The following is a 14503-nucleotide window of genomic DNA, read 5'->3' as shown; positions in this document are numbered from 1 at the left end:
TGTGTTATGGGGGCACAGTAGGTGGTTGTTATGGGAGCACGGTAGCTGAATGTGAAATGTTGGAACTGTATTAGGCTGTGTTCTGGGGCATAGTGATAGGGCTTATTATTAGAGTGCAGTGGGTAGATATGTTATGGGGCACAGTTATAGGCCTTATTATGAGGGCACAGTTGGGTGAATGTGTTATAAGGACACAGTAGGTGACGGTTTTATGGAAGCACAGTAGCTAGATGTGTTAAGGGGGAACTGTATTAGGCTGTGCTGTGTGGGCACAGTGATAGGGCTTATTATTAGAACATGGTGGCTGGATGTACCATTATTGGCACCCTTTTTTTCATAGCGCCCTTTTTCATAGCACCCTTTTTTCATAGACTGTACAATATATTCAGAAATAAATGGAAATGTACCAAATTTATATCCTCAGAATTATTTCATTAGTGGTCCAAAATAATACAACAATAAAACATTGTTTTTCAACTTTGATTTCGCAATTTCAAAGAAGAAACAGAATAAACAGCATGTGCAGCAATAAAGGCACCCCTAATTAATACTTGTTGCACATCCTTCGGCATTGCTGACAGCCTCCAAACGATTCTTGTAGCCATCTATAAGCTTCTTGCTCTTCTCAGCTGGAATTTTCTCCCATTCTTCCTTTGCAGTTTGTTCAAGCTCTTGAATATTTGTAGGATTCTTTTTCCCAATGGCAGATTTCAGCTCACCTCAAAGAGTTTCAATGGAATTGAGGTCAGGACTCATTGCTGGCCATTTTAAAACAGTAGATTTTTTCTTTTTCACCCGTCCTGTGTATTTTTGGATGTGTGCTTTGGGTCACTGTCTTGCTGGAGGCCCCATGATCTTCGACTCAAACCAAGTTTTCTTACACTGGGAAGGCCATTTAGCTCTAAAATTTCTTGATAATTCTCTGATTTCATGATTCCTGTGATACGGTCAAGACTTCCAGTACCAGACACGGCAAAGCAGCCCCACAGCATTATGGATCCTCCACCATGTTTAACTATTGGCAAGGTGTTCTTTTCCTTACAAGCTTCATTGCTCTGTCTGTAAACAAATTGTTGCTTTGCATTGCCAAAAGGCTCTAATTTTGTTTCATCTGTCCACATAACATTTTTTCAGAAGGATTGTGGTTTGTCAAGGACAAGGACAAGGTTTGACAAAGATTGGTGGTTCCTTTTTATGTCTTTTCTTCAGCAATGGTTTCATCCTTGGCAGATGGCACTTGTTGAAACCATGACCCCAGACTGTTCCAGGTTGGCCTTCAGGTCTTTGGATGTTTGACGTGATGTTTTTTCCATCATTCGCACCAACCTTTCAAGACATCTCTTGTTAATTTTGCTCTTTCCCCACATCCAGAGAGGTTCTTGACGGTTCCATGCTTGGCAAACTTCTAAATAACATTGTGCACAGTTGAAATTGGGATACCAAGGTCTTTGGAGATAGCCTCATACCCTTTGGAAGTATTGTGTTTGCTAATAATAGCAGTTCTGATGTCCTCAGACAGCTCCTTTGTCTTCACCGTTGTGACAAAGGAATAGGGCCTACCATGTGGCTTTTTAAAACACTGAAGTCTTCATTCATTGGCTAATTCATATCACATGGGCACCAACAATTAATCACAGATGAATCTCTTTTGTGATTTAGTACAGTTGAGTCAAAATGTGTTTCCATACTAAATTAATGTAAAGGGTGCCAATAATAGTGTCACGGCCAGCTTCAGGTTTTTCTATTTTTCCCTCTCATAGTTTTTTGTTTTAAATTATTGTTTATCATTTGCTCTTTTGTATTTAACACGAATACTCTATACAAAAAACTGTTTCACTAGATCCATTTTTTTCAGGAGATATTCCACATTATGTGCTTAAACTTCATGGGCGCCAATAATGATTATCAGGGCTGTATTATGGGGCACGATGGGTGGATCTATTATGAGGGTATAGTGGGTGGATCTTTATGGGGGCACAGTGCGTGGATGTGTTATGGGGACACCACAGGTGGATGTTTTTTTGGGAGAATGGTAGTCCAATGTGTTAAGGAACTGTATTAGGCTGTCTTATGGGGGCACAGTGAGTGCTAATGCGCTATGTGGCTGGATGTATTATGGAAGCACAGTGGGTGAATGTATTATGGTGGCAAAGTGGGTGGATGTATTATGAGGGACAGTGGGTGGATGTGTTATACAGGCACACTGATATGACATTATAGGGGCGCAATGGGTGTGTATGTTATGGTGACACTGCAGGTTGATGTGTTATAAGGGCACAGTGTAAGGCCTTATTATGGGGACACAGTGGCTGAATATTAAAAGGGCACAGTGACTGGATATAATATGGGGGCACAGAAGCTGGATGTATTATGTGGGAACTATGTTAGGCTGTGTTATGGGGCACAGTGATAGGGCTTATTATTAGAGCATAGTGGCTGAATGTGTTATGGGAGCACAACGGGTGGATATGTTATAGGGACACAGCAGGTGGATGTATTATGGGGGCACAATGGAGAGAAATGTTGTGGGGACACAGTGGGTAGATGTGTTACAAGTCACAGTATATGGATGTGTTATGATGCACAGCAGGTGGATGTGATGCGCCCCCTGGGCCGTGGGGTACTCGTTAGCTGGGCCGGTCGGTGCTGGGGATGTCACGGTAGCAGTGATCCAGTCCGTGACCCAGGGTGGTCAATTAAAGGGAAAGGTAGAAGGGGAATAAAGTTTTTATAGATAATGTTCATGATGCCATCTGTGGTATGCGGCGATATGGGGCCGCCGCTGCGGTGCAGATCCTCTGGAGCTGATGATGATGCAGCAGAGTTGGTTCAGCTCTCCACAGGCAGAGCTTAGCTCCAGGGCAGGATATAGTGATGTTGTTGGTGCGGTGTAGTGCATTTGATGGCGCAGATAATGACCAGTCCACAGCTTAATTGCTGTTTCCTCTTATCTTTACTTGCGGTTTGTTAAGCAGACCAGGGCACGGGTACTAGCTGGTAGTAGAGGTCCGGGCGGCCTGGAAGCAAGTTGGGAATTCACCTCGCCAGGTGAAGTTGTAGGCCTTCCCTCTCCGGTAATCTCTTTGGTCCTGCTGCTTGTAGCTGTGCTGCACAGTAATAAGACCTATTATTAGGGCACAGTGCGTTGATATGTTATGGGGCACAGTGGGTCTCACAGAGGGCAGCTCGGCGACTTATCGTTAATGACATCACCTCTCTTCAGACCCGCCTGGTCTCGGGTAGCACACTGTGAGCCAGGAGTGGCTGCTGCTAAAGCCTATGGAGCCTCAGAACGAGGCTCCCTAGGCTATATATGACAGAATAGGGGAACGTCGTGGGAAGCGCTGGACTACGTCGGACCTGTGTAAGACCTTTTTGTATAATAATATGAAAGAATATAGCGTGCACTCACCGGTAGAGAAAAATTTCTTATTTATTTCATCACTTTAAAACAGCAAGGCAGGGAGTCAGTGGAACACTTAGTAGTAGACTGCACAGTGACCTGTTGAAGCGCTTATACGCGCGAAACGGCCATTGTCTATTAAAGCGCACCTGTCAGCAGGATTGTGCTCAGTAAACCACATACACTGTCAGGTGGGCGCCGTTATACTGAGTAAAATGATACCTTTGTTGATGAAATCCGTCCAGCGGTTCTTTTATAATGTTCATTTTCATTTCTGCCATAATGATATGCATGTGCTCTGGTGCTCTCATTATGTATCCATGTATTCCTATCTCTGCCATGTGACAGGTCACTGTGCTGTCAGTGACCTGCCTACTATTTTACATACTGACTGCGTAATTTCTGTGTCACATTGAAATTTACATTCCCCCAAAATGGCCCCCGCAGTAGTATTTCTCGGTTGCAGAGAGATGCTACTGCGCACACGTGGGCACCGGTGCCATTTTGCTTTTGGAAAAAGAATTTGAATGCAGCAATATGGCGCCACGCATGCGCAGTATCATCTCTCTGCAACCGAGAAATGCTACTGCGCAAGCGTGGGCAGCGGCGGCCATATTGCTGCAGGTAAATTTCTTTTTCCTCCAGCAACATGGTGCCGCTAGCGGCGCTTAGCTACTGCGCACGTGCAGACGCCATTTTGCTAGAGGAAAAAGAAATTATAAATACATAATGAGAGCACCAGAGCACATGCATATCATTATGTCAGAACTGAAAGTAAAGATCATAAAAGAACCACTGGACGGATTTCATCAACAAAGGTATCATTTTACTCAGTGTAGCGGCACCCACCTGACAGTGTATGTGCTTTACTGAGCACAATCCTGCTGACAGGTGCGCTTTAAGTTATTTTATGCATTGCTTATCTTGCTGCTTCTCTGAATCATCCTGATGTTATCACAAGTGAGTAAGTATAGTGTGAGTGCAGTGCTGGACTGGGATGCCAAGGGCACACCAGTATCATTGACTCCGGTGGCCCACTGTTCAGCTACATGCAAATATCACATTACCATCATTCACAAATTTGCCTATGTTTCTACATTACTAAACGGGGTAGTTTGTTAAATAAATGTTGAGATGATGCTCTTGTCTGTACATAGTGAAACAGATCTACTTCTCATATATGTGGACTGGAGATTCCTGCTTGGGGGCCCACCGTAGGATTCTCCTGTGGGCCAGTCCGAGCCTGTGTGAGTGATTCTATATGAGTGTATTTGTGCATACATGTAACCTTGTCTGTGTCCATGTGAGTGATTATAATACCTGCTCCTGGCTGTCTGTATGGCAGGATGCCACAGTTGCCAGAACTCCCAGAAAGGGTCGTGGCTTACACAATGGCGTTCCAGGTGGTACAAAGGGGCAGGGCTACTTTGGGTCGCCACTTAAAGGGTTTTCCAATGAAAATAAGTCATCACCTATCATGTGAACAGGTGGTAACTTACTGATTGATGGGTGTCCAACCGCTGGAACTCACAAGGATCAGCAGAGTAGGGAATTTTTATCCCCAAAGGGAACTTTTATCCCTGTTACAGAATGGAGCAGAAAGTCAAATGCCTGACTGCCCTCCATTCATTCTCTATTGTGCTGCTGTAAAAAGCCAAGTGCTGCACTTGGTAGCCCCATGGGGAATGAACGTGGATAAAACTTCCATGTTCTGCCTATTGGTGTTGGTTTCAACAGTCTGACTGACAACGATCAGCAAGTTATCACCAATCTAGTGAATAGGTAATAACTTTTTTGACAGGATAATCTCTTTAAATGAAGCTACTCAGCAGCAATGTTGACGACTTTGGGATGCCTACACTCAGAGACCCTGCTAGCCTAATTTTGGACAAGTGACTGCAACACAAAGAACGATCCTGAGGAGGTAAGAAAACTATTGATTACCAGAAATTGGACTAACTCAATAACTACTATTCTGAAATATGCAGATTGTCTCTTCAGAGGGGAAGAGGACTTGAACTCTAGTGCCACCTATTAGAAGTAGCAACCGAACAAGTCATTATCGACCCTTTAACGAGCTTGACTTGTAGGATTGCTACTTCCAAAATGTGGCACTAGACTTCAAGAACTCTTCCTCTCTGAAGAGACGATTTGCATATTTAATTTCCCAGAGGAGCATGCTAGGCATTTAAGTCTCCTCATACTAGCGTGCCAGACCTGGCATGTCACTCTCCACAAGGAGAAACCTTGCCCCATAGATACTATTCTGAAAATTATTTTATCATAGTGCTTCCCTGCAGCCACCACTAGGGGGACCTCATTGTATAGAGTTTTCAACAGTTCACATTGAGCTTACTAGTAGCTATAAAAATCCATAGCAGTGAGCGCCACTAGTGGTGGCTACAGGTAGCAAGGATTGGATTATTAACTGTGTGAAGGAAAGACAAAATATTGAACATGCAAAAGGGAAGATGTTACTTATTTGCAAGGACATTATCTACATGTTGAAATATTAATCTCTCGAGATCATCTGAATCCCTTCACGTACCACGCACAATCATTACGTTGAGCCAAATGATCCCACTATGTGTGCATGCGATAAGGATTAAATCTTAATGCAGCATCAAATGATTTATTCATCTAAGAATTAACATTTATTAACAAAAATAAATTCCAAGCATCATAAATGCACAAAGTTCGAAACATAAATGTGTACAACATTCTTATACTTAGTATGAACAAGACATACTGATAGGGAATGTAGATTGTGAGCCCCAATGGGGACAGTGATGATAATGTCTGTAAATTGTCTGAATTGTAAAGCGCTGCGGAATATGTTGGCGCTATATAAATAAAAATATTATTATTATAAACAATATATAGCACTCGATAAGACTTTCTGATGAGAGTGAGGTACTGCAATTGGAAAGTTATTATCTGGAAATATAAGGATATAGGAAACCTTCCCATATTCAGTTCTTAATGTCCACTGGAGCTTGCAAAGCCAGCTTTGTTATGGGGGCACGCCGAGCTAGGGGCCAAACAGCAGCATGCTTTCATCATGATTTAGTAGAGAAATATCAATCGTTCTTGATACTGGCTTTAAAGTAAACTAAGGAACCAGCCATTCTTAATATGTGACTTGAAAATGGGCAAAGGAGCTAGTGATACCCACAGGACATTTGGCCAAATACGTGTGGTGCCAGTTCTTGTCATTAGAGTTTCTCAATCAGAACTGTTTGTTCTTTTGAAACTGTTTTACCAAACTGGTGAGTATCTCCAGCCCTTCCACAAGTCCATCTCCATTGGTAGCACAATATCCTTGAACTGGTGTCTTTTTATCTTCATCTGTCCCAATTTCTCTGCTTGCTCCATGGGCTTCTGGGCACCATGGAGATCTTGCTTATTGGCCATCACCACGAAGGGGACACCTCTCATTTCATCACTTTCCAGGATGAGCTCCTCAAACCTCTCGAGATCAGCACTGTCCACCACAAAAACCAGACCGTCTATGTTTGTGATGCCCTCCCTGAGCGGTGGGGTACTCGAAGCTGATGGTGAGGGGATGCAGTCGTGGCCTAGACCCGTTCCGTGCCCAGGGCTGTCACATAAAAATAATGGGCTTCTTTTAGGATGAGTGGTATTTCGACTAACGCCACCTGTGGTGTCTGGTGAGGGCCACCAGCGCTGCAACAGTCCACTGAGGCTGGTGATATGGGCAGCTAGGATGGAATGGCTCCCCACAGGCGGAGCAGGCCTCAGGGCAGTGTTTGGTGATGGTGGGTGCAGTGCCGCGCGGGAAATAACAGGCTGAAGCGGGGTGTGAAGTCATCCAGGGTTTTTACTCACATTCAGATGAACTTTAGCCGCAAACTTCCCTCTGCTACTCATGGCGTGCTGCGGCCACCAGGAAGGGGGTTCAGCACTTTCCAGGTAGATCAGGAGCACCTGTCGAGACCCCTCTGGTGTGTGTTCCTCTCCTTGGTAAGTTCTCCCACTAAGTCTTCTCCTGACTGTATGCGTGGTGCGAATGTAGTGTAAGGCTGGGTCCCTCTGGGTGAACGCAGTGTGAGAGATACAGGTGGCGTATGCCACTCCGTCCATATCCCCCTGGGATCCACTAAGCCTCCGGGCTTTTCTGACTGAGACGTGAAGTAACAAAGTCAGATATCGGGGGCCGGTCACCCCTCTTGCAGCTGGAATCCCTCTGACTAGGCCAGAGTGAGGTATACAGGTGGCGTAAGCCACTCCGTCCGCATCCCCTGGGATCCTTTTGCCTGTGGAGCCTATCTCCTCTGCTCCCCTCCGAGGCCTACTTAGGTCAGGACCTTGACCGGGTAGAGACAGTGGTTAACTCTGACCCGCTCCTCATCTCATGGCCAGAGAACGAGGACCGTGTATCTTCAGTCAGCTGCAGACTCTATCTGGACTTTAGCAGAAGGCCTCAATCAAAGACGAAGATCACAATCAAAGACCTTGAACTAAAGATGGCTGTTGGTTATATATGAATCAATGAGTGTTTCCTAAAAGTGTGTCCTCCACCCTCACCCACTAGATGGTTCCCCCTATCTTTGGTTCCCCCCATCTCCTCTATCCCGGGCCGGGGCAGTACCCTGGTGCATTTAGGCCCCCTACAGGACAGGAGTGGTGTAGTGTTGAGTGGTGAAGTAGGGTCCTGAGAAATGCTCCATCCTTACCTGAGAGAGGAGATACCATACCTCTATCTGAGGTGCAGTACCCCTGTGGCGACTGAACCCTCAGGGGCGCCACATGTTCATAAAGTAGTGTTTTCACAGGGCTCTGATCCTGTCCTGACTTCCCACGTCCCACACGGTGAAGGTGACTTTACGGATGGGTTCCACAGTTTCGACATTGAATCCGATGGTGGGAATTGTACAGATTGTCTCATTCAGCTTCAGTCTATACTGTAGAGTTGTCTTTCCAGCAGCATCAAGACCCAGTAGAAGGATCCCGGCTTTGGTTCCAGGGAAGTTCAGAAGAGTTTGGTAGAGGCTGCTCAGGAGACCACCCATATTTGTTTCAAATGGTCCTCTCTGTAAGGCTCTCTTGGGTCTTGAGTAGGTAGCTGTGCATGCTTTCTGAAAGTTCTCCTGCTATATATACACTGCTGGCCAAAGCCATGTTACCTAGCAAGTATGAATGCTCATGAGGACATTTTTTTGTCACTCTGTGCCTGTTGGAGCTTTTCACTACAACCAATAGTTACACTGTCAGTAGTGAGAGAAGTCCTGCAAGTGATATCACTGACCGGCTTGTAAGGTCCCAGCAGATAATAGTACCGCACTAATCCAATACTAATATGGCTGCACCTCATATAATACATAACCTGGTGTTCTAATAGGAGTAAAAGTCCCACTCTCTGAATTTTTAGAATATAAATATCTTAACCCCTTGAGGGAATGCTCACAACGAAAATCTGCTGCAAATTACTGATGCAGTCTTATGACATGAAAAAGATTATTAGGGGTTTAACCCCTTAAGGACCAAGACACTTTGCGCATTAATGACTGAGCCTTATTTTCCAAATCTGACCAGTGTCACTTTATGTGGTAATAACTCTGGAACGCTCTAACATATCCCAGTGATTCTGAGATTGTTCTTTTGTGACATGTTGTACTTCCTGTTAGTGGGAAATTTTGGTTTGATTTGCGTTTATTTATGAGAAAATCGTAAATTTGGCAAAAAATTGAAAATTTCGCAATTTTCAAACTTTACATTTCATGCCCTTAAATCAGATAGTTATACCACAAAAAATAGTGAATAAATAACATTTCCCATATGTCTGCTTTACATCTGCATCATTTTTGAAACATGATTTTTTTTATTAGGAAGTTAGAAGGGTTAAAAGTTGATCAGCAATTTCTAATTTTTCCAACCAAATTTACAAAACCATTTTTTTTAGGGACCACATCACATTTGAAGTGACTTTAGGGGGCCTATTTGACAGAAAATAACCAAACGTGAACAATTCTAAAAACTGCACCCTCAAAGTGCTCAAAATCCCATTCAAAAAGTTTATTAAACCTTCAGGTTCTTTACAGAAATTAAAGGAATGTGGAACGAAAAAATTAACATTTTACTTTTTTTCACAAAAATGTTACTTTAGTCTCAAATTTTTTATTTTCACAAAGGTGACAGGAGAAAATGGACAGCAAATGTATTTGTGCATTTTCTCCTGAGTACGTCAATACCCCATATGTGGGGGGAAAACTACTGTTTGGACGCACAGCAGGGCTTGGAAGGGAAGGAGCACAGTTTGACTTTTTAAACGCAAAATTGTCTGGAATCGAAAAAGGACGCTATGTAGCGTTTGGAGAGCACCTGATGTGCCTAAACAGTAGAAACCTCCCACAAGTGACCCTATTTTTTAAACTAGATCCCCTCAAGGAATTTATCTAGATGTGTGGTGAGTACCTTGATCCCCCTGGTGCTTCACCGAATTTTATAACATTGAGCCGTGAAAATCAAAGATCAAATTTTTCCCTAAAAAATGTTGTATTAGCCCCCAATTTTTCATTTGCACTAGGATAACAGGAGGAAATAAACCATACAATTTGTTGTGCAATTTCTTCTCAGTAAGCCGATACCCCATATGTGGTGGAAAACTACTGATTGAGTGCACAGCAGTGCTTGGAATGTAAGGACGGCCATTTAACTTTTGGAGCACAAAAGTGTCTGGAATAGATAACATAAGCCATGTCGTGTTTGCAGAGCCCCTGATGTGTCTGAACAGTGGAAACCCTCCATAAGTGACCAAATTTTGGAAACTATACCCCTCAAGGAACTTATCTAGAGGTGTAGTGAGCACCTTGAACCCACATGTACTTCACAGAAGTTTATAACGTTGAGCCGTGAAAATGAAAAAATAAATTTTTCCAGCAAAAATGTTGCTGCAGTCCCAGATTTTTCATTTTTACAAGGGTAACAGGAGAAAATGGACCATACAATTTGTTGTGCAAACCACCAGTTCACCAATACCCCATATGTGGTTGAAAACTACTGTTTGGGTGCACGGCAGGGCTCAGAAGGGAAGGAGCGCTATTTGACTTTTGGAGCACAAAATTGTCTGAAATAGATAGCGGATGCCATGTCGCATTTGCAGAGCTCCTGATGTGCCTAGACAGTGGAAACCCCCCAAAAGTGACATCATTTTGGAAACTACACCCAGCAAAGAATTTATCCAGAGGTGTGGTGAGTATATTGAACTCACAGGTGCTTCGCGGTATTTTAAAACATTGGACCGTGAAAGTTAGAAATTATGTTTTTTCCCCAGAAATGTTGTTTTAGCATCAAATTTTTCATTTTCACAAAGGTAACAGGACAAATTGGACCACATAATTTGTAGTACAATTTTTTTCTGTGTACAGGTATACCCCATATGTGCTGAGAAACTCTTGTCTGAGCACATGGCAGAACTTGGAAGGGAAGGAGCGCTACTTGATTTTTCTAGTGAAAATTTTTCTGGAATAGATTGTGGAAGCCATGTCGCATTTGGAGAACCACCAAGGTTCCAGAACAGCAGGAACCCCCACAAGTGACCCCATTTTGGAAACTATACCTCTCGAAGAATTCCTCTAGGGGTGTAGTGAGCATTTTAAATCCCCAGGTATCTCTCAGAATTGTATAACATTGGGCTGTGAAAATGAAAAGTTTCATTTTTTCCACTAAAATGTTGTTTTAGTCCCAAGTCTTTAATTTTCAAAAGGATTAATAGGAGAAAATGGACCACAAAATTTGTTACACAATGTCTCCTGAGTATGGCAATGCCCCATATGTGATCAAAAACTACTTTTTAGGCATAGTGCAAAACTGAAGAAGGGAAGGAGCGCCACATCGGAGTGCATATTTGCCTGGAATGGTTTGTGGGTGCCATGTCACATTGGCAGAGCCTCTGAGGTGTCAGGACAGCAGTACCCCCATAAGTGACCCCATTTTACAAACTACGCCTCTTAATGAAATTATCTAGGAGTTCAGTGAACATATTGACACCACATGTGTTTCACAAAATTTTATACCATTGAGCAGTGAAGAAAAAAAAATGAAATTTTTACCACTATAAAGTTGTTTTAGCCCCAGATTTTACATTTTCACAAAGAGAAATAAGCAAAAATGACCATATAATTTGTTACACAATTTCTACTGAACGAGGCAATACCCCATATGTGGCTGTAAAGTACTGTTTGGCCACACAGTGAGACTCAGGATGCAAGGAGCACGATTTGATTCTTGGAGAACAAATTATCGTAGAATAGTTTGAGGACTCCATATACAGAACCCCTAAGTGCCAGAAGAGCAGAATCCCCCTCAGTTGACCCCAATTTGGAAATTACGCCCCTCTCGGAATTTATCTACAGGTCTAGTGATGATTTTGACTTCATGGGTGTTTTCAAGAAACAAGCAGCAATGGATGTTGCTACCTGAAAATTGAAATTGTAGTGCCTGTACATTGTAGTGCCAAGTACATTGAGCCCAGCTCGTGCTTCTGGAGAAACAAAACCTGTAAATTAAGTGGACTTTCCTTGCTACAGTAATGCCAAAGATGTGGACACTAACTGCGGTTTAGTCACACTGTGGGGCGCAGGAGGAAGGGGGATTTGGATTTGGGAGCGCAGATTTCTTTTGGTGGGAGCCACGTCACTTACTCAGAGCCTTTGTGCTACCAGTAATGTGGACACCCCCTATATTTCTGTTAACAGGTGACGGACCTGAATGGGGACTTTTTTTTTGTGGGCTGAGTAGAAGCTTTTATTGGTGGCATTTTGGGGGTACAAAACATTTTGCATCAGTTCACATTTATCCTGTGCTCTACGCTGAGCACTTACATCGGAGTGTCCATCTAAATCTACAAAATACATGATTCGATGAAACCCCTGAGGGATCAATCCGATGAGATCCAGCAGAGATACTCTGGACAGACATGAATTTTTGTGGCCACAGAACGCTGTTGGTGGCACACTTCTATATCCCCTGATGAACCCCAGCTAATTTCTTTAGGGGGGGAAACGCGTCGGGATGTAGGAATTCTGTATGGGATTCCTGAAGATTGGTCTAATGAAGTTTGCTATTAGCTAAGTATATACTTTACTCATGACATTATTTGCTATTGCCCCTTCTTCTTGTGTGAATTTTATGTTATTGGGACTGGTTTCTCCTCTGTATGGAGATTAAGGATTATGTTCAAATTCTGCAAATTTCCTTAATACAAAAAAGTGGGTAATATTTTCTTCATATCTATTAAGTCCTTTTATCTGTGCACTTTGTATTAGGGGTGTCATAGGGTCATAAGGGACAGCTGCCATCGAGCGGGGGCGCCATACCGTTTCAAAGTAGGTTGCCAAACTCCGCTGGTAGGCAGTGATTCCCATAGGGAATATTAGGGATTTGACAGTTTGCATTTTATTTCCTGAATAAGAAGTAGCAGCTGGCAGCACAAACTTGCAGAGGATGCCCATTCAATAAACCAAGGAACCCACTTGGAAGATTCAGTTAATATATAAGAAAAAGAACAGCGTCCAATCCAGGGTGTAGAATCAAAAGCTTGCCTTTATTCCGCCATCAAATACATACAACCTTTTGACCATCTCCTGACAAAGACCAGGAGATGGTCAAAACTTTGTATGTATTTGATGGCGGAATAAAGACAAGCTTTTGATTCTACACCATGCATTTTATTTCCTGTCTCTATATATAATTTTGTGGCTAAGATTGTCCGTTCCTGTGATAACATGCGTATATTGGTATACACCCTTTAATATTTTAATATTGTTGGAGAGTTTGTTTTTAACTTAACTTCCACTGACTCCCTGCCTTGCTGGTTTAAAGTGATGAAATGAAGAAGACATTTTTATTTACTGATGAGTGCACGCTATATTCTTTCTTATGATGTGCCTCGACTCTGTTTTCAAGCGAAGCACCCAGTTCACAAGGGAGAGGTGTTTGTTCTGCTGAATCAGAGATTGTACAGGTGCAAGGGTGCCAGTGTTTGTTTTTGCTATGAACTTTTTTTTTTAGAATAAATTGGTGAACGAGGTGTCTTGTTTTCATTTCTCTCTTTTTTCAGGTTTCCATTTGTCAGCTGTGTTTTTGGACAATTCACAGCTGACGTCAACCCCAAGCCGCATTACCCCGATTGCCAAGGCACCAGGGAAATCGGGAAGAGTGAAGGCAAAGTGTCAAAATTGGCACATCTAATGTGACTTCTAGGGCTGCTGAGGGCTGGTATTTTTAGGCTGGGGAGGGCCCAATAACCAGGGACCTTCCCAGCTTGACACTATCAGCCCCCAGCTGTCTGCTTTACCTTTTCTGTTTTCATAAAATAGGGGGGGACCCTATGTAATTTTTTTTTCCTTTTCTAATGTGACATGCAGAAGTAGGGCTGTTGCTTTAAAAGCATTCAGCAACTATTAGAAGTAATACAAGCACATGAGACAGGAAGTGTTGTGCTCCAGAAGCATCCAGCAACTAGAGGGGTTAACACAGTCACAGGAGAAGGGGAGTGTTTTAGTAGAGCCCCAGGGGGATTGTGGGGAAGTTGTTTAATGTCTGGCTGGAGCCGAAGTGAAAGGTGGTGTGTGTGTTCTGTATTTCACACAAGCGCCCCTGCAAGTGAAAAGGATTCAAGTCAGGAGTGAAGCTAAGCACAGGTCAGGTAGAGTTCCTGAACTAGCAGTGCAGAGTATTGTCAAACAGAAAGATAAGGACTGGAAGAAATGGTGTCACAGGGATCATCTCCCTCAGCAAACCCTCCCCCCCCCCTCCATTACATTGTGCTGTAGAGAAGGTTGTGTTCATTAATGTGTCTTTGCATTAGAATCATAGAATCATAGAATGGTAGAGTTGGAAGGGACCTCCTGGGTCATCTGGTCCAACCCCCTGCTCAAAGCAGGATTCACTAGATCATCTCAGACAGATGTCTGTCCAGCCTCTGTTTGAAGACGTCCATTGAAGGGGAACTCACCACCTCTCGTGGCAGCCTGTTCCACTCATTAATCACCCTAACTGTCAAAAAGTTTTTTCTAATATCTAATCTGTGTCTCCTCCCATTTAGTTTCATCCCATTGCTTCTAGTCTTTCCTTGTG

General features: G+C 43.2%; 1 pseudogene; it reads right to left on the bottom strand.

Annotated features, from left to right (window-relative positions):
* Positions 1-6632: 6632 nt before the first annotated feature.
* On the bottom strand, positions 6633-8436 carry LOC141270882 (uncharacterized; annotated as a pseudogene).
* Between the last annotated feature and the right edge of the window lie 6067 nt (positions 8437-14503).

Source organism: Phyllobates terribilis, unplaced genomic scaffold (assembly GCF_046119375.1).
Source record: "Phyllobates terribilis strain yellow unplaced genomic scaffold, ASM4611937v1 Scaffold_5__5_contigs__length_657084704, whole genome shotgun sequence".
NCBI lineage: Eukaryota > Metazoa > Chordata > Amphibia > Anura > Dendrobatidae > Phyllobates > Phyllobates terribilis.
This window is presented reverse-complemented; position numbering and strand designations above follow the sequence as displayed.